Genomic DNA, 26106 nt, shown 5'->3' on the forward strand with positions numbered 1-26106 from the left:
CATAGGAGAAAAGAAGAAAAAAAAACACAGATCAAAACTAAATGCAGGGTTTTTAACAAGACTTGCCTACGGGTTTATTTACAGAAGCTAAATATGGTGGGCTTTGTTTATGGAAAACAGACTTTGACTTTCTATGCGTGTAAAAATAGCCTGTTGCCGATGATTTGGTCTTTAATGTAAGTCACAATTGCTTATTTTCCTTTGAAGATATAACTGGATACACCTGTAATAGATCAAAGCATATTCATGTGTTTTAGTGGCCTAATCAAAGTCCATTCCTAAAGCCAACTGATGTTAAAAGGTGCTCTCCATTCTATCTGACAGGGACAGATTGAATGGATTATTTTTTGTCTCCAAATGTGCAAAGCTGGTAAGAAAAAAATCCAAATACACATGTGCCTCTAATTGAGGCAAAAAATGTTGACCGACAAATTATTTCCTAACAGAACCGAGCACAAACTCAAGTCAAACTTTTCAGATATTTTTATGTAAAGAAAAAAAATGTGAAATGCTGAAACCTATCATAAAATCCTAGTAAAACTTTAACATGGGATTGCAATGTGATACAACAGGAAAAGGCTTAAGGGGTATAAAGACATTACACATTATGATGCTTTATTACACATTATGTAGGTTCTTTTTTCAAATAAGTGAATTTTTCAATGCAAAACCAGAATGGATCAGCTTGTAAGGAATTTCTGCTTGGAAAACAAATGTCCGCCAATGGACGAACTTATGCAAACCTGGACAGAGTTGATGTAATTCCAAAATGTCAACTGTGTTTAGTGACAGCACTAATAAAAAGGATTGGGTAATGGGAAATTAATGAAAGCTGCAGCATAATTTGTTGCTGCTAAGCAGGACTGGCAAAACAGACTGGCCAAATGACACGAATTACTCAGTTCAATATTGGAAATCTTCTCTAGCATGACGAAGCAATGATACATAAGCTAAAGCTCTTTCTTATGATTTCATCTAAAAGTCGAAATTAATCAGAATCTATTTTCTATGCCCAAACTTATGAAAAAAAAAACAACCTCAAACTTGAGAGGATAGGGTTTGTCTGACGAACAACGAACAATAAACATCCGCACATAAACACAGCTGCAGAGAGGAAGTGTGTCAAACCACACTGGCACAACTTCAGCTAAAATAATCTTGACAGATTTGGATGGCGTTCCATGTAGGCGTGGCTTTGCCAAAAGGCACGTGGTCAGTTTATGTAACAGAGATAAAACCTGCAGCCATCAGCTTGAAGGCAGAGAAAAGAAAAGAAAACTGAAAACAACAACCTAGGGAAATGAAGCAACAACTAAGAGGACAACATGGTTATTTGAACCTTCAAGCTTCCTTGCTCCTATGTTATCGCGGATGATAACACTGTGGGTAGAATTTCATCTGACTCCATGTCTTTGTTGATCTCTGCCAAGTGGTGAGGGAAAAAATGTCTTATAATAGGTTCAGGTAGCCTTGGCGTACTGAAACCACCCAGCTGCGCAGAAAAATGTGTCCTTAATGAGGAGGCGCAAACCACGGCTCACTGATCTGGAACTCACCCCTAAACACAGAACAAAAGGTAGGCACCCGTACATTCCTGCGCCCATCCCCTGAGTACCTGCTGGAATTTCTAGGAGAAAACCCTGCAACGTACAGTACATGTTTGTGCATGCATTTCTCAGCATGCATGGCGGAGCGGCAGGTTAGATGTCTAAAACCGCAAACTCTACAGAGCTTCATAAATATCACAGTCCAGACTCTTGACCTTCACTGGAGTTCTGTAAAGTTCACTTCAGCTGTGTATAACCGACAACAACGGCATTATAATCCTCTTTATTACATTATGTTATGTCCCCGTAGATGGTTGTCTCATTTTTGTTGTTTTAATCCTCCCCCATGTTGTCATCTACCAGGAAGAGAGACCTGGTCTTGTCACCCATAGCTTCACTGATTTAAAAAAATTGCAAGGAATAATTTCTTGGTTGGAAGGTATTTGTTTGGCTTAGAATATAACAAAAAAAAAAACATATCATGCAACTCTTGCAGTTCAGGGGTTTCATCAAAAGTTATAAGTTCACTTATGTCATTTTGTTTAAATACAAGTCTTCAACAGGCAATGCTCAGGCTTTTAAATACCCAAGTTACAAACACCGGGAATCACAATAGACTGTAAGTAAATCAAGCTTATTTGTGTAGCACATTTCAGCAATAAGGCAGTTCAAAATGCTTATTGCAAAACATAATACAGTAACCAATTATGAAACAAGCAATAAACATTACATTTTGCCAAATGCCGTCATCACAATCATCAAGCAAATATCTATCAAGGTTCCAATATTTGTTTTGTTTTTTTAAAAAGGCAACACTACACAGGTAGGGTTTTAGTCTAGATTTGAAGAAATTTAGTGTTTCTGCTTTTTAAATAGAGATTTAATAGCTATTGAATAGGAGGTGTCCCAGGATAGAACCTTGGGGTACTCCACATATGACTTCTGTCCCCACCAATGAGAAGTTACCTATTGACACAAACAAGTCTCTGTTCTTTAGGTAAGATTCAAACCAGTTCAGTACTGTACTAAAGTCCGACTCAGCTCTCCAGTTGTTCAAACAGAACCAACACTGTGGTTCCTCCACAGTCTGTATTTATGTGGATGTCTCTGAACACTTTGAAGAGGGCAGTGGTGAGCGCAGAAACTGAACTGAAATACGTCAAAGTGGTTGGTCATTGTTAAGAAACTGTTTAATGTTGAAACAGCATTTTTGGCAAGCAGAAACATTTTAAAAAGTGAATTATGTTTTTGTCCTCAGTCATTACCAGGGTTTCTGTAACTCTTCAAAAGTTCAAATTAAGGCTTTTTGAAGCATAAATTTAAGTCCTATATATTTCTAAAGATTGACTTAATGTGCCTACTTAAACTAAACTTGTCTAATAAGTTGAATATAACTTTGTCTATTTATGTTAGTGCCTTTTGGGCTCTGGTATGCAACCAAGCATACAGTAAATTTCATAGACCTCGTTAAAAATGCACTTTCCCTTGGCGAAGGACCTAGAGGCTAATAAAATTAAAGCACTGATTTCAATTCCCTACAGTAGGAAAATTAAACTCAAATTTATGTAGGGGCAAAATAATACACTTTGTATGCATGTATGTGTGTTGACTAAAACGATAAAGATGAACATTTGATCCAAAAGATGAAGACACAAACTGTACTTTTTGGAAACTGTGGAGCAACTTATTTCTTACAATGCGCTTGGTATTTTGTATTATAATTTTTTTTTTTACTTGAACAGATTTTTAAATTAGACTTTCAAAAAACATGGAGAAATCTTGATCATCTTTAAATAGTTGTAAGCAAGGCTCATTGGAAGTAAAACAGAAAAATTTTGGGTGGATTAAAGTATTTGCACTGTGCTGCAACGCTGCCAACGTATTTGTTTACTTGCTCTGCCGCTCACTTTCTCCTCACTCTAGATTAAATGTACAGTACAGTGATATTTTTACACAGTCTTAGGTCACTTGTTGAACTTGTAAACGTGCAGGCTCGGCTTGTTTTGCACTCAGCTTGAGGCTAAAGTCTTTATGAAGTCTTCGCCACACTCCAACCCATTATCTCTAATCCCTTATAGCTGAGAAAGAAGTAGAGCAAACTCTGCCAGGGCACATTACACACAAGCATGGGTCAGTCTGGTGTGGTGAGCACTTTGAACCCGTTGTCTCCCAGTGTGAACGGCACAGCCCAACATGCAGCGCACATATGACTGTAATGTGTGTGTTCATATGACTTCATATGTGTGTTCAAATGTGAGTTGGGGCCCAGCACTGCGACACAGTGCTGGGCCCCAACTCACGTAGGCTTCAGGGAAAGTGGAGGGAGCAGATAACACAAGCAGAGAAAGTGGGGCAAAAAGAGAGGTAAAACAGCTATTATACCCGTGTGGGTCTCACACTTATCAACGAAGAAAAAAAAAGCATTAAATAAAGCCTGATTTCATCTTTTTAATACAAATTAAAGGATATATAGAGATTTCTGTGAGGAAAAAAGCTATTCCAATCTGGTTATTGCAGTGGAAAATATAAATTTAACCCTTTTCATTTGAAATATTTACCATTTATAAAAAATCCTCTTGCACTGGATAACCCTGCAGCACTCGCAGAGTAACTTATAATGCTTGAAGGTATTATTTTTATATGGTTCAATCTGTCAGACTGGGTGCCATTACTAGAAGGAAAGAACAAATTAATAAATAAATGAATGAATGAATGAATGAATGAATGAATGAATGAATGAAAATATGGAGGAACAGAGGGAAAATGTATGGAAACCATGTTTAAATGGTGGCAACACCATGTTTTGGGTATACTATTTTCAGAAGATGAACAAAGCTAGACACTTTGCAATTTGCCATTAATGTCTTAGAATGACCCAGTCAAAGGATGCAAATTGGGGGCACGAATTGACAACTGACAAAATTGTTTGCAAATTGTGCTTTTCAGTAACCACAAAAAAAAAAACTGAGTTTGAACATAAATGTTAGGAAACTGGAAGTGATAACATGCCAGTTGATGCTCCACTCTGATGCAACACAAGACCACAGCATTATTTCAGTGAACTTTAACATTTAGCGACAAGGAAGCAAGGCATCCGTGCACATAGCACTGTTGTACTGCAGCAAGAAAATCCTGGCCGTTAGTCATGGTCTGCATGGAGTTTGCATGTTGTTCCTGTGTACGCAAGGGATGAGAGTGTGCGCGTGTTAGTCCTGTCTCTGATGGACCAACGATCTGTCGGTGTACCCCACCTCCATGGAAAAGCGGTTAGGCAATGGATGCAAAGCAGAAGTTATTTGTATCAGAATTTAGTGCATTAGAAATTACACAAGAAATCGCTGCCCTGTCAGGCTTCTTCTGTTTTTTTGCTTTTTTGTCACACTTAACTGTTTCACATTAATATAACTTATAATATGCGATAAATATAACCTGAGTAAATAACAGAAAGTAGTTTTTATTTATTTATTAAGAACTGCTGACTTAGAAGAAACACAAAAGCCTCTCGCAAAAAAAAAAAAAACACCTTTTAGAGATTTTTGGCAAAATTTTCTGTAAACTGACAAGAAGGTGTGAATAAGATTATAGCCACACCACATGGTGGTATTAGGATGGCCTGGGGCTGAGCTTAAATAATGATGTAATTAACGCTCCTACAAATTATACTCTCAAAGAGAAAATCCAGAAGGAAAATGCCCAGGCATCAGTTTGCAAATGTAAAAAAAAAAATAATAATAAAAAGTACAATTCAAACATTTGTTAATTTTTATAAACCAAACGACGGTATTTCAAAAAAACAGAACTGAGATGTCAGCAATCATTACAAAATGCTGACCGCAGACAATCACACATCTCCTGAATGTGGGTTTTGAGTCTTTCCTCTGACACCAAACACTTACCCCACCTCTAGGACAGAGGCAGACATGATCGCACATGAATTCGTGAAATGACAGAGCCGCGAGACAGCTTTAAAAACAGGAACATTTTGTACTTTGTTGAAAGGAGGCATAAAACCACTTCCTTCTGTGAATGACAAAGCAGTCCAAGAAACCACACTGTTTCATAAAACAGCACATGCTCCTTTCCTTGGTTGCTCTAGACCAATATTACAGCTACACACCAGCAAACCTTACCATGAAAACCTAATGAGCATCCAATCTGCCAACATCTTCACTTAGAAATGACTTTACCGGATATGGCCAGCCTACCCTTCCTTGAAATGTCATTCTGCAGCATTGTCCAACTGAATCCATCACAACCTTTATTGGCAAGTAAAACTAAATTGGTGCAACTCTTTTCTGTCCGAACAACCGAGGGCTTCAAGACAGCTTATTGGGTTAGTTTATCGATTATTGACAAAAAAAAAGCACGTTTAAATGTCACCTCTAGAGAAGGAGACAGCATTCATAAAGAAACATCCATCTGGCTGTTTAGGGTATCTGTTTAAATGTCACACAGTGTCGCTTCCTCACAGCATCATCTGTCATAAAGTTCATCAGCCGTCAAACTCAAAGCACAGGTAACATCGAAAAAAGCATATGGTGGGGGTACCCAACCAGGTGGTGAGTCACACTGGCAGAAAACTGAAGCAATTCAGCCCCTGGCTCTGATCCCCCGTTCCTAATACACATTCAAAACATGCAGTTCAAAAGTGATTTATGTACAGGTTCAAACATAACGGGCAGCTTGCTTCATGCATTTTGTCGGTGTACACGCTTCGGTCTATGCATATTCGTCTGTTTGATTACATGTGTGTATATATTTGCATTTGCAGACAGGAATGCGTGCCCAGATGGGCATATGCTCTTCTGTGTTTGTGATCCCGAGCAGGAAGGAGATTTTCCCCAACGGGAATAACAGATGGGTAGGGACAGGCGATCTTTGCGCCACCTGAGGGTTTGATGTGCATCCGTACGATCTCTCAGTCCACTGACAGAAGCTGCTTTTATTAGCTTCGCATTTCATCATCAAAACACCATAGGAAATTAAGCCTCCACTAACAGTGACACCGAGGACATTCCGACGGCAGCAGATGTCTGAATGTGAGCATCATTTTCACTTCCAAACTGGTTGTGCTCAGTTTCTCCTTGGGGGATAGAAGCACTATGAGAGGTTAGAGTATCAACACTACAGTAAGCGACAGTCAAACCACAGGACCACCAGTGTCAGTATGGAATAAACTGATCAAGTATTTCCTGTTTTAGTCAGATGATGCAGAGAAAGAAACTTTATCATTGCTATATCATAACTGATCGCAAAAAACAACACAATGGCTGAGATGCAAATTTAGCAAACGAACATAAGAAAAAGCTGATTGTATTGATATGAAGAATTTGAAATGTGAGGTATTTTCTCCAACAACTGACTTTCAAACATCACTAAATCCAATCACTCAACTCCTTATCATGCCATCTCCCCACTCCATCCATCCCTAACCCCACCCACCCAATCATCCAACCATCTATTTATAAATCAAACCACTCTTTCCATTAACCTACTAACTATCAATCATATCAATCAACCTACCCATTAAACCATCAATTTTTTTGTCACCCATCGATCCATTAACCCACCCATTAACACAAATATCGATCCAACTCTCCATCCATCTATCCATCCAATAACCCACTTATCCATCATTTTATCAGTCAATCCATTCATTTCATCGATCTACTTTTTTGCCCATCAATCATCAACCCACTCTTCCATCCACCCATTAATCCATCCATACCTAGGGCCAGCATGCCAGTGATCCATCCATCCATCCATCCATCCATCAATCCACCAATTAGACCATCAATCTACCTCCCCATCAATCAGTCTGCTCACTCAGTCACTTACTTTACCCTGTAATACTGTGAAATCGACATTTTTACTTAGGGTTATCCATACTGGGAGAACCTCACACTAATCCGTGCCTACTGAGGAATACTTAATGACAGGGAGCCAAGTTTTGTCCATTCAGTGGAAAAGAGGAATTTTACCATGTCTGGCACATAAAAGTTAAACTGATACTTTCATCTCTTATCTAAAGTCATCTTCAGCTATTTAAGACTTTGCTTTTAACCTTTGGGACATAGCCAGATGATGCCAAACACACACTAATCTGGTTTTGGAGTTTCAGGGATGAGCTTCCCAAATCTCTGACTTCAATGCTGTTGAAAGTTTGTGGACTATGATGAAAACCAACAGGTTCAAATGAACTTTACCAGTTCCGCCAAGGAAAGTGGTCTTCTTGGTGGCCACAGAATAATCAAGAGCACTTAAAAACAGATACTTAACCAGACATAGGTCAATGTCTATATTTAAGATTTCCACAATAAATTTAAACTTAAGCCTAATTCATGTTTTTTTTTAAATACATTGTACTTCTGAACCAAAGTGTATACCAAAGAAATTATGTTTCCAGACCTAACATTTGCACATCTCAAAATACACTTACTCACATTTGCTCGTATAAACTAAAATAATCTCTTCCAGCTCACTGAAAGCATAAAAGAAGAAAAAAATAGGCTCTCTCCAAAATTAGCTGCTTCTAAAAACAAGCGTCACTCTTCAGCATCACTCAGCGGCTGTCTGAACTGTGGGTTGTTTTTTTTTCCACTGAACATAACCAAGTTCTAAATCTCTGGGAAAACAATCACAGTAATCACATCACATCAGTTCCAGCTGCCAGAATCTGTCAGTTAATCTTTAAATTACATCCAAACAATCATTCCAGTCAGTAAACCAACAGCTCAGAGGACCAGCTCTGGACTTTCTGCCCCATCCTGCAGACATGTTGGGAATATTTATTCTGCTGCAAACTCAAAGTCCAAACAGAATGATGCAGAGTCCGGAGCAAACAAAGAACATGACAAAAGAAAAAAAAAATCATGCTTCTTGAATATTGTAAAGCATATTGGAAAACTAAGCGAGGAAGTTGATGATAGCATGTGGCTAATAAAGATGACAAAGCTGAGAAGTTCAACACTTTGCAAGATAACGCTCTTGAGTAATCTTGGTGATTGCAGAATGCTGATCTGGGAAATATGTAGAGTGGCCAGGTGCCAGCAGACTAACCCGAAGAAGAACCTGTTCCTCTCACAGTGTACTCTCAGAGTCCTGTCAGCACCCAATGATCTCTCGCCCTTCAACACCATAAAAAGGTTTGATGTTTCAGCGGACACTTAATACAGAGCCAAAGCAACATTTTTTTTTCCCTCAGAAAACAAAGGGCATGCAATTATAGGAGAGAACAATGAAGCACAGTCATGGTTAAAAAAAAAAGTAAATCCTCTTTCATTTAGGTTGCTACATATCAGGATGCAATAAAAATACAATTTGAAGCAAACAAAAACACAAGGAAAAAAGTCATTCATTGGTAAAAAAAAAACCAATTAACTTATAATGGAATCACTGTGTGCAAAAGACCCAAGTACTAAGTCATGTTTGATGAAACTTCCTACTATATAAGAAGTTAAGGAATTTTACTATAATCAATATGATTCTTACACTATTATTAAGTAACCCTAGATAAAAGCAGATGTAGGCTGGACTTCTAACCTGCATCGATTTTTGGGCTATTGCAGGATTTTTTTGTTTTATTTTTGGAGTATTTTATTTTATTTATTTTTTACGCTTTTTCTTTCTTTCAAACAAAAAGAAAGATGAAGCTGTCATATGCAGAGGGCATCACATTTGATTGTAGGTTTTTAATGTAAATACAGTACCTTCAAAAATAAAAAAAATAACAATTTAAAATAGCGTGCGCCAGTCGCCTTTTGGTAAACTTTGGTAAACTGTCACTGCAACTCCCACATTACAATGATCTGTGTTCACTTTAATGCATCTGCAGGAAAGTGGAGAATGATTTGCTTAACAGCGACTTCTTCAGCCTTAATAATCATCCACGACAATGAAAACACCTCTCACCTTGGTTGCCAACTGCCTTCACTTCAGAGCTGCTCCTCTATTTTCGATCCCAGCCTTCGTTCCAGCCAACGTCTCTGCAAACTCTGCAAAGAGAAACAAGCAGTCTGGTTCAGCCCCATATATCTGTGCCATCTGAAGCAGAATCTAGTCAGACAGTCCACACAGTGAGGGAGTTGCAGGGGAGTCCTATGAGAAAGCAGTTCCCCGAATGCTGCAGATAGAAATGGCAATATAAAGTCCACATGGCCACTGATGCATGCATGAGTGGCCTCCCATGTCATCCATCCCATGACATGGGATGAGTTCAATCCCAGTGAGAGGCGCAACGTTCCTCTGTCCATGAAAAGCAATGGTAGATTTTCATGTCACCAGCTTAGAGGTAAAAGGATTAGCAATCTAATCCTTTAACGAAATGACGCGGACAAACCGAGGAATCAAAGAGCGTTAATGGCGTGACTTTAAAATGGTCAACACTGTGCACATGCTGGGTATCTGGGAAGGAATTCCTCACACTTGGTATTCCCTTAATCTGCTCTTTGGCTGTTTTACTTTGGGGGCAATAGGAGAAAGAGCCACAGAACTCCTCAACTCAGATGGAAGAATCTGTCTGTTACCTATTTGTCGTGTACTTCACAAATCTGGCTTTAGCCGACAAGCAGCACCTTTAAAATAATGAGCTAGATGCCACAATCCATGCTACAGAAAATACAAACCAAATGTCTTGAAGCAGCTGTAAGCTGTCATATCAGAAGTTTTCCAAAGATACTTATACAACAGCTTTGTCAGTTCAAATTTATTGTTCTCCTTCACAATAAAACACATGTTCACACAAAAGGGAAAAATTACCCAATGTCATTAACATCCAGATCTTAATATCTAACTCTGCTCAAATAGTGCATGAATGCAAGCTCAACCTTCAGGCACAGTGAGCAAATATTTTGTTTTTCTTTCTCATCTTCAAAGAAAACCTTTGCTCTTGATATGCAATCATTTCATCAAATGTTATTTTGTGCTCAATTATTTATTTTTTTACTATGAACAGAACTGATTCTGCTTCTTTGCAATGGATCTCATAAATTGATCTGGCAAAGGCAAATTGAATTATGTCACATCTGTTCCTTTTCTGGGCTACAATGCACTCTCAGATGAGCATATCAGCAATTAAACAGGCAGGAATATGCTTCATGAGAGTATGTATAATTGCATTGCACGTGTGTTATTCTTCTCATGGTTATTTTGAAAATGGCAATAAAATGCTATCATTTGCATGAATAAAAAAAAAGCAAAACAAATAGCAGCGGTTTGTAAATATTCAGGCAGACGTGGAGTCATTTATTACATACAATCTAGTCAGGGACTCTCCTTATCTTGTAGGTCCCTGGTCTCTGTGTCCAAGCAGGCAATGCATTTAAATGGCTCACTCAACTCGGATGTAAAAGATCTGACCCCAGCTTTCAGCTGTTTAACCTCTGCCTCACAACAAGCCTCCTGGGACATTTGCATTCAGTCCTAAACGGGGCTGCAAAACAAGGAACAGAAGTAATACAATGTTCCACTAACAGAAGATAGAAGATACATTTTGCATTCTTAAACACTAGATCATTCATTCAAAAAAAGATAGATGGGTAGATGGATGGATGGCCAGGGACAGGGTATAAATTATTTCATTTTATTTTCCAGACAGGACAATACAAATCAGGAAACCCGTACAGGGTGTTAATGTAGATCCAGCACACAGTCTGTCAGTTAGGATGTTTGGCTTTCGTGCGTGCTTGTTAAAAGACATCTCGTAAATTCACAAAATACAAAGAAAAGAGACCAGTATGGCCCAAAGTACAAACAGCGATAATCTCGCTATTCTAAAAGTGTCTTTTCTAGCAGTAATCAGTTATAGGCGACATTGCCGTATCTGAATCAAATGACATTTAGACTGACAGCTTCACAGCACCAACGCCTTTTCCCAATGACTTCTCCAGCCGAACACAATCCTATCTTGGTATGAAGAGATAAAGAAATAATTCTTCTTGACAAATATATCTCTGTGTCAAAAGAAACCCGAGCCAGAATTGGCGGCCTTTAAAAGTTAAGACTTCACAAGCAAAACTGAGCAGATGGAAGTTGTTTTCTTTTTCTTATTTTAGCATTTGATACGTGTCAAGTTTTTCCTTTGTATATTGTTCAATAATACACAACAGTTCTTATAAAAGATATATGGACAAATGTAGCGAGTTGAGATCAATATTCAACTTTTGGCATTGGTTAAAAACACACTTTATGAACAAAAGCTAACGCAGCAGATTACCCAGAATGCACTATATTGAAATATGGTGGTGGCAGCATCATGCTCTTCTGTTGAGGCCAATGAAAGAAGAAGACAAGCTAGAAGTCTTTAGGCAGCCAATATTTCACTTTAACAAGTATGCCTGGTGACAGCTAAAACACTGCAACAATATTTTTATACTTTTTAAGACATTAACATCAAAAAAGTGCATTCATCTTCAAATACAGATGTTGGCATTTCCCTTTTGACTGTTAAGTCAAGGTAAAAGTCTTAAGTATTACAATTCAAAACCAAACTGACCTCTCAGATACAGAAAGTGTTGAATATTTCTAGCATAGCATCTTTAATTTTCAATATAATGAGGCATAAAATGGACATTGTCTTCCTAAGTGATCCTTCACTTTAAAATCCATTCCTGCGGAACTGGTCAAAGGTGGGCTGTTATAATCTGGATCATTAAATCGAAGATATTGAGGTTTAGTCTCCCATGTGACCTTCGGCTGCGTCTGAGTGGACTGCTCATTTTCTCACACGCCGTTACAGTCTACGGCAAGTCAATGTGGACATGCATCTTATTACCTGGTTAATCCATATGCTAAACCAGCTCCTGGCCACCCAGAAGAGGATAAATATGTAACCACACAAGTAGCACTGACAGAAATGCTGTCAGTCTTTACTGTGGGCAAGTCAAAGCTACAATGTGTGTTTTGTTTAGGTTAAACACACAGTTATATAACGCAAGAAGGCAAACAAGTAATGCCTGGAGTACTCAAAATGTGGGTAAGTAAGTAAGATCAGTCTCCTGAGAATTCCTTTAGAAAGGTTTCAGTTTTTTTCTAAATATACAAAGCTAAGTTTCATCATGAATGTATAACAGACGGATAGAAATGGAAGTTTGACACACTAAAAAGACTTACGACATGAAGGAGGAAGGGAAATAGAGGAAATAAGAAAGGACAAAACATTTGGATGGGATAGGAAATTAAATCTGGATATGTAAACTTTTTCCCCCATTCCTATTATTTTGTCTTGTTATGTTACTTCAAACCTGGAAAATACTAAAATTAAATTCAATACTTTTCCATATTAAGAACACTGTAATATAAATAAATAAATAAATCTGCTGAAAAAATGAAGTATCCCACAGTTATGAATGGGCCAGTTGTCCATTTAAGACATGCTGCAGTTTTCATAGCTTGTGGTTTGTAAACCCCTAAAACTTTACCATTGCACCTTTCCCGTGGTTTCAAGTTATTTTTAATGAGATGCCAAACACAGTGCATATATTTCTGTTGAGGGAGAATGGGAAGTAAAAATGTTCTTCCGCTACCCTCCCTCCTGTTACAAGCTTAAAGTCAGCTGTGTATGATAGCTAAATGGGGGCAACTCCAAAAACCTCTCCTCTCATTGGAAAAAGAAAAAACTGAATTGTGTCTAGAACCCTTTGCTAATAAGTTAACTTTGATTTAAGTCATTAAAACAAGGCTTTGCCACAACCTTTAGGTTCACAACAACAGCCATCACTATGGCTGTCTCATGTCTTCTGTAAAGGTAGTAGATGTAATGTCCTTTTTCAGTATTTAATCTTCTTCAATGTAATAAGAAAATAAAAAAAAATAAAACATTTGTCATGTCCTTAGTCATTTTCAGCACTTGTAAATGCAACATTTCACAACACAATATCAGCCTCAGAAAAAAAAACTAGATGGATGGATAGTAATAATTACCAAACTTAGCAAGACCTAAAAATAAAAAAGATCCATGTTTTAATGAGTTTTTTCAGTCAGTTGAAGACCTTGGCTTTGACAGATGTATTTAAAAATGAAAAAAATAAATATCACCAAAATGCATTTCGGTAAAAATCCAGAGGCATTATAGCATCACCAGGTACTGGTACCAATTTGTGCAGTTGACTCATAGTTTTAAAAGGGAACAGAGCTAAATGAGCTTGCCAATAAGGCACCAACCTATTTACCGCAAACAGTAAAGGCACTACACCAAAGTAACGGTAAAACAAACAAAAAAGACTTTGCTTGATGTGATTATACAACAAATTCCATAGTCGGAATTCCTGAATTAAACCGTGGAGTAATCTCGTTACAACATAAACACAAACACACTTTACAGCTTCCTCTCCTGTGGGTTTACAGGAGAACGAAGTCCGAGGGGACTCAGGCTGCCATGCCTACGACCGAAACTCTCCAACAGAAGCCTGCAAAGTGCTCTCCATGCCAAAGGAAATCCTTAAAGAGGAAATGTTCTAGGCTCTTTGACACTTCACCAAACCACCATCGGAATCACCTCCATATGTTTGCATATTATGCAAATCACACTGTGCTTGCTTTAGTGTAAGAACCTGCTCTCTCCCCCACTCTAGATTTTACAGTGAGGCGTTTAACTGAAGCGTTTCAAAAACATTTTTAACTTCATAACATATGGGTCCGACACATAACTCATTAGCACTAATTCCAGCTCTAATCCAATTGTATTTTTCTCCTCGGCTCTGTGTAGAAAAGGTCATTTCCATGTGGAATTAATCCGGAGAGCTTTACTTGTAGAACGGTGAGGTCGGCTTAGCTCTTATGTGTGGCCTTGCTCACATACAAACACTCTCACTCAGTGCTGTACCAGAGCCAAGGTGGAGATTGATCAGCTGGGCCGAGTCCAAATTAATGCTCGCCCTCTGCAGACATGCCAAGCATAATAATTTTCTCCTGTTTTCCCACTTTTTCCCCAGTCAGAGTGGAGACTAGAAAAACATCCACGCTAATCTAAGGCCCAAAAAGGAGGGAGAGAAATAGATGCAAGCGTTTCTTGTCTCGACGCTCTTTGCAAAAAAAAAAAGGAAATGCATGCCTCTCAGATGTCTGACCCATTTTCTACTCAAAACTTTCTCTCTTCAACTCCTCTCTAATTCTCCCCACCACCTCTAATCTACAGTAAGAACGATCTCAGACTTTTTCACTTAAGCTGCACTCATGCATTTCAATCCAATGCAGTGCCACAAGAATTAAATTTACAGAGTGAAAACTGCTAAACACCAGCATGCCAGCCTGAGAAAGAATACGCCGCTAAATGGCAATAAGTGGGGCAAGAAAATACACCCTGCTGGGCCTGGCTGACAGCTGTTTTGAATTCTCTCTGGGCTTTTTATGGGCAATGTGCAAAGCAGACACTTGCACTGTATGTGTGCATCTGCATGCTTAATGAGAAGCCTGTGCTCCAATAATCAGCTCAGTAATCAATAATTTAAGCCCCGCAAAAGCACTGCTGCGAAATGCTAATAGTAAAACCTGTTAATGCATTCTTATCGGAACATAAAACACGTAGACATTCTTTTTTCTGTTTCACCATATATTCATTTTTAGAACTTGGATTAGAGGTTTCAGTGTGCATACAGCTGCTGGCCATAGATTATATGACCAGTGGGAACATAATACCACACTTTAAACTTTGAACTGTTTTATGAATGTTGCCAGTCTGTGCAATAATGAGGAGAAAAGTCTCTCGCTGATAAATATTTCCACGTCACACACGTTTGAAAAAAGGCAGTGGGGAAATGCTGCTAAGACAGTCAGGAATTGTTTACACCTCGATCCTTCTGAGAAAGAGTCGGATTTTCCACAGAAGGAGAGCTGCGTTGCCACATGCCTGTTGCATTGTAACTTATGTTTGAACAGCCATGAGTTTGAAGATAAGGCTGCAAGTGTAGCAAAGAAACGTACATGGAAAAAAAGGAACTGTAAATGGCACCTGTGACATAATCTGAACATTTTTATACTATCTGAACTTTTTTTTTTTTTTTACATTCACTCACATTGAAATGGCAAAATGTAACTATTTTTATTTGGATAAAGTAGTTCATAGCTGCCCAGTGAAAGTCAAAATTTTTGTATAAACTGAAATCTAAATTTAAAAAAATATGTTGCGCCCTCTTCCACATGGTTGCTGTGTCTTCTACATGCTCTGGATCTCTACAGTTCCTCCAGTTAACCCAAGTTTCTTGGCGTCTTCCCTTAATAATGCGCCCAGTCCGTTTTCGTGGGAGTATTTCCAGCTCAGTCATACTGTTTACATTTTCAGACTACTGACTAAACAGTGTGACAATGCTGGTCAGAACGAGAGGAGAAATTACAGCATTTAGCGGAATCCTGCCAGAATGTAAGTGTTTTGAAATATCATCTTTGGTTCAAAGTGGTTATTTTCCATTGCGGTGATTTACAAGCTGACTGGCCTCCCGACAGAGGTCTTTTAAACCACACCTCACCCTCCCACCATGACGGGGTCCTGGTTTACTGCTCCTGACTTCATCCTCCTCAATACATAAATCACCCAAAAAAATATTCGTTTAAGAACTCGACTTGGAACAGTAGACGTTTTGAATTCAGTGTCTCAGATATAAGGTCATGATTCTTCAGCGGCTTTCTTGGCAGCTATGTCCTTGCACTTTTTTATTTTCACATATTTCTTGAAACAAAAATAACATTTGGGAGCTAACTAAATAACAGAAAAGGAAAATCTGTAGAAATTACTACGTATACCCCCCCCCAACCACACACACCATTAGGGATTTTTAAATGATGCTCAACTAGGCAGCAGTTGTGTACAAGGTCCAGCTTAAGCAACACATACAGGGAGGAAAGTGAATGAGTGTATCTGGGTTCCCCTTCCATCAGCTAACACTTGACACAAACACACGCACAGGAAAAACAAGTGGATCTAATGGACTGTGAACTATGTATTTTCAGTGCAAACACTTGATACGACACAAACAGTCCAGCTTGTTTCCAGTTGTCTGATTTTGGCACGCTCACTCTGCAGGGTCATGTCTGCTGCTGACTCTGGGACTAGATGTGGAATTAGGGAAGGGTCTGTCACTTCCAGGGCTCCAGCAGGACTTCAGCCAGCCTGGACACGGGGCAGGGACGCTGGCTGGAGAACACAAACTCCAATCTGAGCCTCCTTTCAGCCTCATCGTTCAAGCCAGGCAGTTGTACAGCAAAACACTCTGTGATAGCTCTCTTTCACACCCCTGTCAAGTGTGTTCCTGAATGGGTTTCTGATCAGTCAATCGCTGCTATAAAGGTAGGAAATAGCAAGCTTTTATTAGAGTTCAGTTTATCCTGAATACTGAAAGGAAAAACAAGATTTTTGAGTTTCCATGGCAGTGGGTCTGTTGCTTCATTCTATTTCAACAGTGCACAACATGGTGTCAGACTGCTGGCATTTCACTGCCAGGTGGCCGTGGCCTACTGTCTTTTCTTCCAAAGACTCCAGGTCTCCTGAGACACAAGAGGATGCCGCTGTCAGCGTCAACTCCCAGGGGAACATTACACTGCAAGGTGAAGCTCCACGAATAACTTCCCCTGCTTCCCGAACAGATTGCCCAGTCTCTCTTACCTCCCTATTGTGGCGTCCAGCTTATTCTTTCTTTGTGTATTTAAAGATAAATGTTTTATTCCAGGTATGATTAGATGAAGAGATCATATTTCTCTAATTTCAGCTATACTCTTCATAATGCTCCTGTTAAATCCCGAGTGGAATTTAAAATTGTGGCTCGATGATTTCTATTTCTGTCCTCTGTCCCATAAAAAAAAATTTTTACTCCCTGGAAATCTGCAGTATTTTGTTCTATATGTTTTTCTGGTTATATAGAAAGTACACCTGGCCCAGTGCTCTTTATGCTCAAGGAAATTACAAAACTAAAGCACACTATAGAAGTTATACATGAAAGCAATATGCGTTCGTAAAAGGGTAGTGGTCAGTCAAATTTAACTTGAGCTAAAAAAAGAAAAAAAAACAGCTGCTTTCATGAGTTACTTGTGGTGTGAAAAGATTTGTCAATAAGCTTCTGTGCAAGTGTGAGACAATTGTGTCCAGCGCTCACTGAGGATAAAAGCACCTCAAGGCGATAGTGCGCACTTATCACATGCAGGAGGCCCCCCAATTGAATATTGAGTTTCTGGGCCAGCCACATTCAGGGAAACACGAGCCCGTCTCCGAGATCAAGCGCTCAAATGTGGTACTGAAATATAGAGAACACCTCAAACATGTCAAGATATACTGTTCACATATGTATGTACCCAACAGATCCGTGTCGACACGTATAGGGTCCGTGAATCATAATACCTGCAGGAAACTGAGTGAGTTTGGACTTTCCACCAATATTAGGCGACTGGCAGGAGTTGAGACAACTCGTGTGAGGAATGTGTCCATCTGCCAGATCAGCAAGTCTCCGAGATCTTGTGCAAATGCTTGCACACGTGCACAAAGAAAAGGCGCGCGCCAACGCCTCTGGGAGCTTGGCATTTACTTTGCATTCTGGACCTCCCACTGTGGTGCTCTTCATCCCACTACTTGGCAAGCAACAGGTATGGATAGAAACGTGTTTTCTGGGTTTACTGTACCCAGTGCTTTATCCCCCCAAAAGTCAACTAGTATTAAAATGCTGGTTTGAATTGTTAAAAGTTTTAATCAACAAGCAGGCCTCTTCCTCAGATTTTTTTTTTTTGCTCTTTTTTGAAAAGCAGTTTTTCACAATTATTTAAGCACAACTGTCATCAAAATGTATATTTGCAGCTCTCGATCCAATATAACTGAGCTTGAGCTTTTTGCCAATGGCCATGGATGAAAATGTCAGTCTTGATGTGCAAAGCTGTTAAGCGTGTCATCATAAGTTATTGATGAGGACTGCTGAGAACGACTGCATCTACAATTCATCCAAACTACTCCCTGCAGAAAGAAAGCACTAAGTATCATACAGGATCCAAGTCATCCAGCACATAATCTATTTTCTGTTTCATCTCCTTCAGGAATGCTCCCAAACCTTAAGTCTCAGAGTCCATTCTTACCCAACTGAACTCTGACTCAGAAACACATGTTTTATGTAATCATGCATTTTACTACTGGCTGCATGGTTGAGCAGCGGTTAGCACTGTGGCCTTGCAGCAAGAGCTTTCCAGGTTCAAATCCTGGTCTCGAATCTTTCTGTACGGAGGTTGACTGTTTTCATGAATGGATTTTCACTGGGTACTCCGAGTTTGTCCAATAGTTCAAAAGTATGACTCATTTCTTGCTCTATGTAAATTGCCCATAGGTAGGTATTTGAATGTGATAACCTGATTATTAATCAACCTAATCCATGTCACAAAGTAATTATCCCATAATTAAATCATGGACTGCCATTAAACGCATTTCTGAAGCTGAATTCAAATTTGTAATCTACACCCAATTACTGCCTCACCACCAGGATCAAGATATCACTCAAATAGTGTTGCTTCTTGAGGAGATTACAAAGAGCAACAAATCTAAATAAATTAGGATAAGAAGCAAAGTCACTTGCACCTATCGTTATGGATGAAAACATTAAAGAGTGGTGAATCTCCCCAGAATTGGTCAGTCTACCAAGATTTCTCAAAGAGTGAGTGCATCAGGGAGCCATCCAGGGAGATATTAAAGAACCTCTAAAATACCGCAGGCGCCAGTTAACTCGGATAAGATCAGAGTTCATAATTCAAAGATAAGAAAGAGACCAGGCAAGAAAGTTATCCACCCTACAGTTCCAAGGTCAAAAACTTTGCTCACAAAAAAAAGAGGATAATGGCCCATTTTATATTTACACAAACACACCTTGGTGATCCATAGAAGTTTTTAAAAATATTCTATGGACTGAAAACACAAGTAGTGGAACTTAGACTTCCAGCCATGTTTTCCATGTGTTCCTCAATTGATGAAAAAAGGCTACTAGTGCCATGGAAAAAAATAACGAGTCCAAGATCTCTCATTTTGTCAGTAACTAAAACAAAAGTTTTCATAGCTGCTGTTTTTCAGTTCTCATTTGGCACACGCAACATGCTAACTGACATCAGAAATTGAGTACCATAGTGCTGTTTTTGCATTTCATATAAGGGCTATACTACCTCTATGATATTCTCGGATGAAACTGTGTGATGTGGTATTTCAAAGTACTTCCTTTTACTTTAACAGCACCTGCATATGGTGAGACACTTTTCAAAGCCATGGTGCAAAGGCTGATGTGCACCATGACTTGGATTTACCTTGTGTGTTCACTGTAAACTGTCTTGCTGCTCCACTTACATGCTTGTGGTTTCCTTCCTCAGCATTCTTGAAAATTAGATCATGAATAAACATTAGGATAATCGAGTTTTGAGGTCATGTCTGCACCTCAATGCAACAAAAAAAGCTACCAGGTGTGAGGATTCTGTGGAAATCTTGCTCCTCCCCACAGCCCCCTATAGGGTCAGATTGGTTTGGAAAGCTTTTTTCTCTTACTAAAATTATGACCTGAAAATTATTTTCTGTATTAACTCATATCTGAGTTTAAAATGCATTTTATGATCTGAAACATTAAAGTAGGTACTTAATAAAAATTTTAAAAAAAACAAAAAAACAACAACTTAAAACTCAAGACTTTTACCATCTTAAAATGCGTGTGACAACAGATTACAGATGTAGTACTGACAATAGAAATGAAGGGTGATAAACCACAGGCATTCTAATAATAAACAGAAAGGTGACTCACTTTTGTTTCCTGTTATCAAGCATCCTCCCTGCAACCTATACCACACCCACCTGCAGTTGTAACTTAATGACAAACAAATTTCTCATTATTTTTTACCACAAGCCACCTGAATAAAGCCTCCACTCTGAGGAACTGACTCGGAGACCTTGGAGCTGGTAATTTCCTTAACAAATGCAATTTTCTGGTCTCAGCTTGTGTCTGACTTCATTTTCTGTCAAACACAATTTGCTCTATATAAGCAGAGAGAGTAAAGTAACCACCGCTGGTGCACATGCCTCCATCTGAAAGGTTTGGAAATATGATGTTGGGGGAGAGGTGGGAGGGGACAACAAAAGTTTCCTCAAACAAAAAAATGCTTGGTGTGCACTAACAGAGAGGCCCGGGTCACCATGGAGTCATGCTTCAAGGTAACCCAGCTAAACTCAGCTGATCTTTGACCCCACTGGTAGTCATAACATAAACGTCTAATTCCTCAACCAGGGAAACATCTTGCATGCATACACAGTCAGAAGGAGAAAAGTCTCAGACTGTAAAAACCAGACATGGCACTGAGATCGGGGGGTAGACTCCAGCTCGGGTAGCAGCCTGCTGTATATTATAAGAGATCTGCACCGAAAGCAAAAGAAAAACTTGTCATTGCTGGACATACTGAAACTGGAAGTCAATTAACTATTTCAATTTCATTTTAATAATCAAACTGGAAGTGAAAGCAAGGAAAAGACTGATTAATTAGGCTGGGAAAGAGAAATCAGAAAGCTCTTTTCAGCAAAGAAGTTTCATGCAAGTATAGCAATAGCTGAGATTAACTGATTTTATATAGCTTTGATTTGCTCAAGATAGATTTCAGATTTATTTTTTCTCCTGAAGTACCAAAAATACAAGGATAAGACATGGAATCTTTATTTTTATGTTTTATAATTTTTCTCATTTAGTTCTAAATCCTAATTTATTTGCCTAATGTATTGCATTGTTTAGCCCACTGAATAAAATCACATCACACTGAGTTAAATCAAAACATACTGAATCATGGCTAATGGAGAATCAAGTCACATTATATCAGTGTTCGCGGCTCGTATTTTACTTTTTTAATTTCATTTTTAAAACAAAAAAAATTACGTTTCTAAAAGGTTTTTATACAATCTCATACATAATCATCCTCATTTCCCATACAAAAAAAATAAATGTTCCGTTTCAGATCCTATTGTAATACCGGGGTGAATTATTAATACGAACAAATCATATTGAGGTTTATGGTAATATCTGTCCCAGAAGACTTCTGGTGTACAACAGCTTCATCCACTGCTCCGCACAGTTTCCTTATAGAAAATCTGAATGTTTCCAATCAAACCACCAACTGTGGCCCCAGAACACTTCTTTGGGTCTTTCCCACCACACAAGTATTGCAAGACAAGAAGTGTTTTCTATATAAAACTTTAAAATACTATACTGAATCCCAAATCTACATTGAAAATATTAAGTCTGGAGTTCTTGTTGCTTGTGCACTTTCTTCTTCCACACTTTTAAAACCAGCCACCATGCAACTGGTGATCGTTTTTACACCGTTTTTAAATAATTCCAGCAAATGTGAAAAGTTCCTCCATCACATCCCAATATATTTAAACTTCAATGTGTATTTTAAGTTGAAGAGAATTTGTTTAAGACATTTTTTTAGTCCAAGTATGTGGATTAATTTATGCAGCAGGCCGTGAGAACCAGGGTCGGAAAACACTAATCAGGAGTGTTTGCATTTCACAGAAATTATGGGGCATGAAATTCAAACGATGATTTATCATCTCTAGCGTCCTGCGCACCCAAGTTTACAAGACAAAATAAATAAATAAAAATAAAAAGATGAAAGAGGAAAAACGAAAAGAAAAAACAGTGGCAACAAGGGTCAGTGACCTGCAACTTTTAAGGGTGTTAGTCCCTAAACACTATAAAAGAAACAGTTGGTTAGCAGGGCTTCATAGAACTTGGCACCTGCTGATTCAGCCATTTGATTCAGTTGAGGTGGACACATCTAAAGTGTCAGTACAATTTGATACTCCTGCAGGAGGCAGTTATCGTTGCTTTTAACATCACCTTTTTTCTTCCACTCAACTTTCCATTAGCTATCTTTACGTTAACAGCAACCTTTTTCCAGCACACATCCCTTTCTAATACTGAGAAAGCTCTGCCACTGCACAACCCACCAGTTTTAAAAGTGAAACAACAACCAACATAATGCTGGTGTTATGTCAGTGGCATTTTTCATACCAAGATACCATAACAAAGATCCATCAAACTTTGTTCATTATCCACCGTTTTACTTCTAAAGCCATCCCAGGAAACATATGTGAAACTAAGCCTTTTGCGCATGGACATCTCTTGACACATTGGATTTCCCAGCATCCTGCCTGCCTCTCTAAGCTCTGACATCACTGAATGTCAGAAACAGAACAGAGCACAGAGTTACATAAGAGGATGCTCTACAGATCTAAGCGTTGATCGCTCACGCCCTACCGCAGAGTAGTAGGTGATTTAGAAAGGAGGAGAGGAGAAAATATCACACACAGAAAAGGTCGCAGAGAGAGAGGCCCTTCTGGAGAGCGGCATTCTAGGAGAAACCGAATAAGGTCACCCTCATCTTCTACAAAGAGTCATGGCCTTGAGGAAAAGAGGAGGAGACGAGGCCAGGTCACATGGGGCTCCATCCATCCTCGTTTTTCCTCACGCTACCCTGTTACATCACTACATCAGAAACCAAGCCAGCATTTTCCAAGTGTTTTCCCTGGAAGCATTGAAACATTTTTGCACCAAACGAAGAGCAAGACCTACATATTAAATTTTGGATTACAGAATATTAAAGACTAGCTCTAAAAGACGTGTTGGCTGCCACTTGCTAGAAAGTATTCAATGGATTATTCCATCGCAGAGCGATATGTGAATGACAGATCTGTATAGGGTTAATCATCAACCCAGAAATAGAAAGGCTGGATTTATAGTGATGGTTAATGTTTAATGAAGAAGGGCAGGACATAAAAGTTACTTAATTTAAGCCATATAGACTGAATCTATTTGGTTTTAATGCTCATTCTGCCATTTATTTTCTACTGTTTTCACCTTGCAGAGTTAACGACGCTCCGGTGCATCTGTTGCATGCTGAATTCGGCCGCAGTAGCAGCATGCAGTCTTTAGATGGTCACCATCTCTCTGCACACTCCAAAATGAAATTAAAGCAGCACCGCTCAGAGAGCTCACATCCTTTCTAGAGTTTGAATTGAGTGCTAACACTGAGCGATTTAATTATTACACAGCCTGTGGTGCAGGGACAAGGACTTTTAAAGGGGAAACGGTTGCAAATGTGTGAGGCAAACGATGGCCAATATATTTTTGATCTGCATTTATGATGCGATTGATTTCTCTGAGGATTCTCCTCTGGTCTGGGTTAGGGAGATGGCGACGGAAGGGAAAGCAGAGAGCGCTACCAAAATTTCCCCAGGCAACATTAAAATCTTCTCTGAATTCATGGTGAGACAATTTGCAAAAAGGTGGGGTCTCTCTATTATTCAATAAGCTTAATGCTTTGCAAAAGTATTCATAATAAACTTCACATTTTGCCACATTATAACTACAAACCTTAATGATTTATTTTAAAACTGTATGTGACACACACAATATGATGCGTAATTGGGAAGTAGAAGGAAAACACATGGTTTAATACATTTTCAAAAATACAAATCTGAAAAGTCTGACTTGCATAATTCACCCCCTTTTACTCTGATGCACTTGAATAAAATCAAATGCAACCAAGTGTCTTCAGAAGTCACTTAAATGGAAAAGCATGTTTTTGTGTGTAATTTAATCTCAGTCTGCAGAAAACCACAACTGAGAGAACCAGTTGGCGCGAAAACTCTTAGTCACGTATTCCGCAAACCTTGAATTTATGGAATAGTGCAAAGTAGCAGATATTGTTGAAAGAAAACTATTATGTATGGTGATGGCAGCATCATGCTGTGGAGACGCCTTCCTCCAGCAAGAGCAGGATATCTAAAGCCAACAGCAAAGATGATTCAACTAAACACCGGGCAAAGTTTGTTTAGCAAAGTCAGGGATGCTGGGCAGCAACAGAGGGCAATCCTGGAAGAAAACATGCTTAAGGCTGCAAAGGACTGATTCATCTGTCAGCAGGACAAGAGTCCTGAGCATGCAACTACAGCCACTACGGACAGGTTTAATCAAAGCAAGTTGACATGTGAGAATGACCCAGTCAAAGTCCGGGAATGAATACAACTGCACGCCAAACTTCTCGGATTCCATTTTCAGAAAATTTTAAACTCCACGTCATTTTCATTACTTCGCAATTATGCATCGTGTTTGTTTATTACACTTAACCCTATAGAAACAAAGCTCAAGTTACAACGGAGTTGTAACTTGAAAAATGTCAGTGAACTTAAATGCTTTTGCAGGGCTGAGGCATTCAATAAAAACGGCAGACTATGAGCATTGCATAACTCATGCAACATGCAGCACACAACCTTTTAGAGAACCTTGTGACTACATGCAATTTACCTTCAAGTTAGTTTGCATCTATAGAAAACATTGTTAAAGAACTGGATACAGAACAACAACTAAAGCATTTTTCAGATGCTCATAAAACAATTTCTACTACTTCTGAGGGAGGGAAACTTTTATCAAATATTAGAAATCTGAGCAGCATGACAGTGGTCTGCAACATTTGCTGAGTGGGTCCATCTGCCTTCAAGTGTGTGCACGTGTGCAGGGGTGAGTGGACCATGCGCGCCCCGGAGTACAGCAGGCAGTTCGGTCCCAGTCTGGGCCCAGAGTGGAGCACGCGATCCCGGCGTCAAAACTCCAACCAGAGCACGGCTCCAACTAGCGTTCCACAAGCGGCGAAGTGAGCGTTAAATAACAGAAGGAGCGTTCAATACGCCGTGTGAATGTGCGAGTCAGTATCCGGGGGTGTACGGGTGGGTGTGCGTCTGTCAGCCGCAGGGCTGATCTGTCAAACCAGCCCGGGCTACACAAGCTACCGCCGCCGAAGTGCCTGCAGACCACGCTGCCACCGAGGCTTCGAACCCCCGAAAACAACACTTACCGTCCCACAGTTTCCCCGCGCGCCTTGGACCCCACGTTGTTCTGGGAATTGGGTCATGAGGCGGAGACGAAGCGGGAGAAAAAAAGTCAGCCGGGTTCCTCCTGGTTGCTATAGAAAGTGTGTAACGGCAGGGCTGGATGGCTCTCCCCCACCTCCGCTCTCCCGAGCGCCAGTCCTCCGCCTGGCCACTACTGTTGAGCCTCGTACCGTTTAAAAGCGGACTCTCCTGTCCGCTTTCCAACGACGCTTCCTAGTTTGATTCCTGTTTTGTTGTCCTACAGTTACGTTTGGACGACCTGCAACGCGTGTGTGTGCGTGTGGAGTGGAAAGAACCAAAAAAGAAACAGTACGCTGTCGCTCCTCCCTCCGCTGCACTGTGTGCTGTACAGTAAGAGGAGCCGCACTTATTAAAACTATCTACTGCTCTCTACAGGACCCGCGCTGCAAAACACGCACTGACACGTCCGGTGACAGGCGGAACATTCTCTTCTCGACTCGCCTCTGTGGTCCTTATTTATTGACTTCATCATGACTGAGTTCAAACCTGCTCCTCCTCCTCTTGCTGCTGCTCTTCTGTTTGGTAGATGCTATAGGTCATCTCGGATTTTGGCAGATAAAAAACGTGTGAGGTAAGGTCAGTTAGACGGAGGCATTTAGTTAAAATCCGTGGTTTTTACAAGTTCTGACATTTTAAAGCGATTGTCAAGAAGAAAAAAAAGATTCTTAA

At 39.5% G+C, this 26106-nt stretch overlaps 1 protein-coding gene across 1 annotated transcript in view; it reads right to left on the minus strand.

Annotated features, from left to right (window-relative positions):
* Positions 1-25820, minus strand: part of thrab (thyroid hormone receptor alpha b) — a 113079-nt gene extending 87259 nt beyond the window's left edge. The window contains exons 1-2 of the mRNA XM_028029424.1: positions 25380-25820; positions 9459-9541 (exon numbers count right to left, since the gene is read on the minus strand). The gene's annotated coding sequence lies outside the window, so the exon portion shown is untranslated. The remainder of the gene's footprint in view (positions 1-9458; positions 9542-25379) is intronic.
* Between the last annotated feature and the right edge of the window lie 286 nt (positions 25821-26106).

Source organism: Xiphophorus couchianus, chromosome 10 (genome assembly GCF_001444195.1).
Source record: "Xiphophorus couchianus chromosome 10, X_couchianus-1.0, whole genome shotgun sequence".
NCBI lineage: Eukaryota > Metazoa > Chordata > Actinopteri > Cyprinodontiformes > Poeciliidae > Xiphophorus > Xiphophorus couchianus.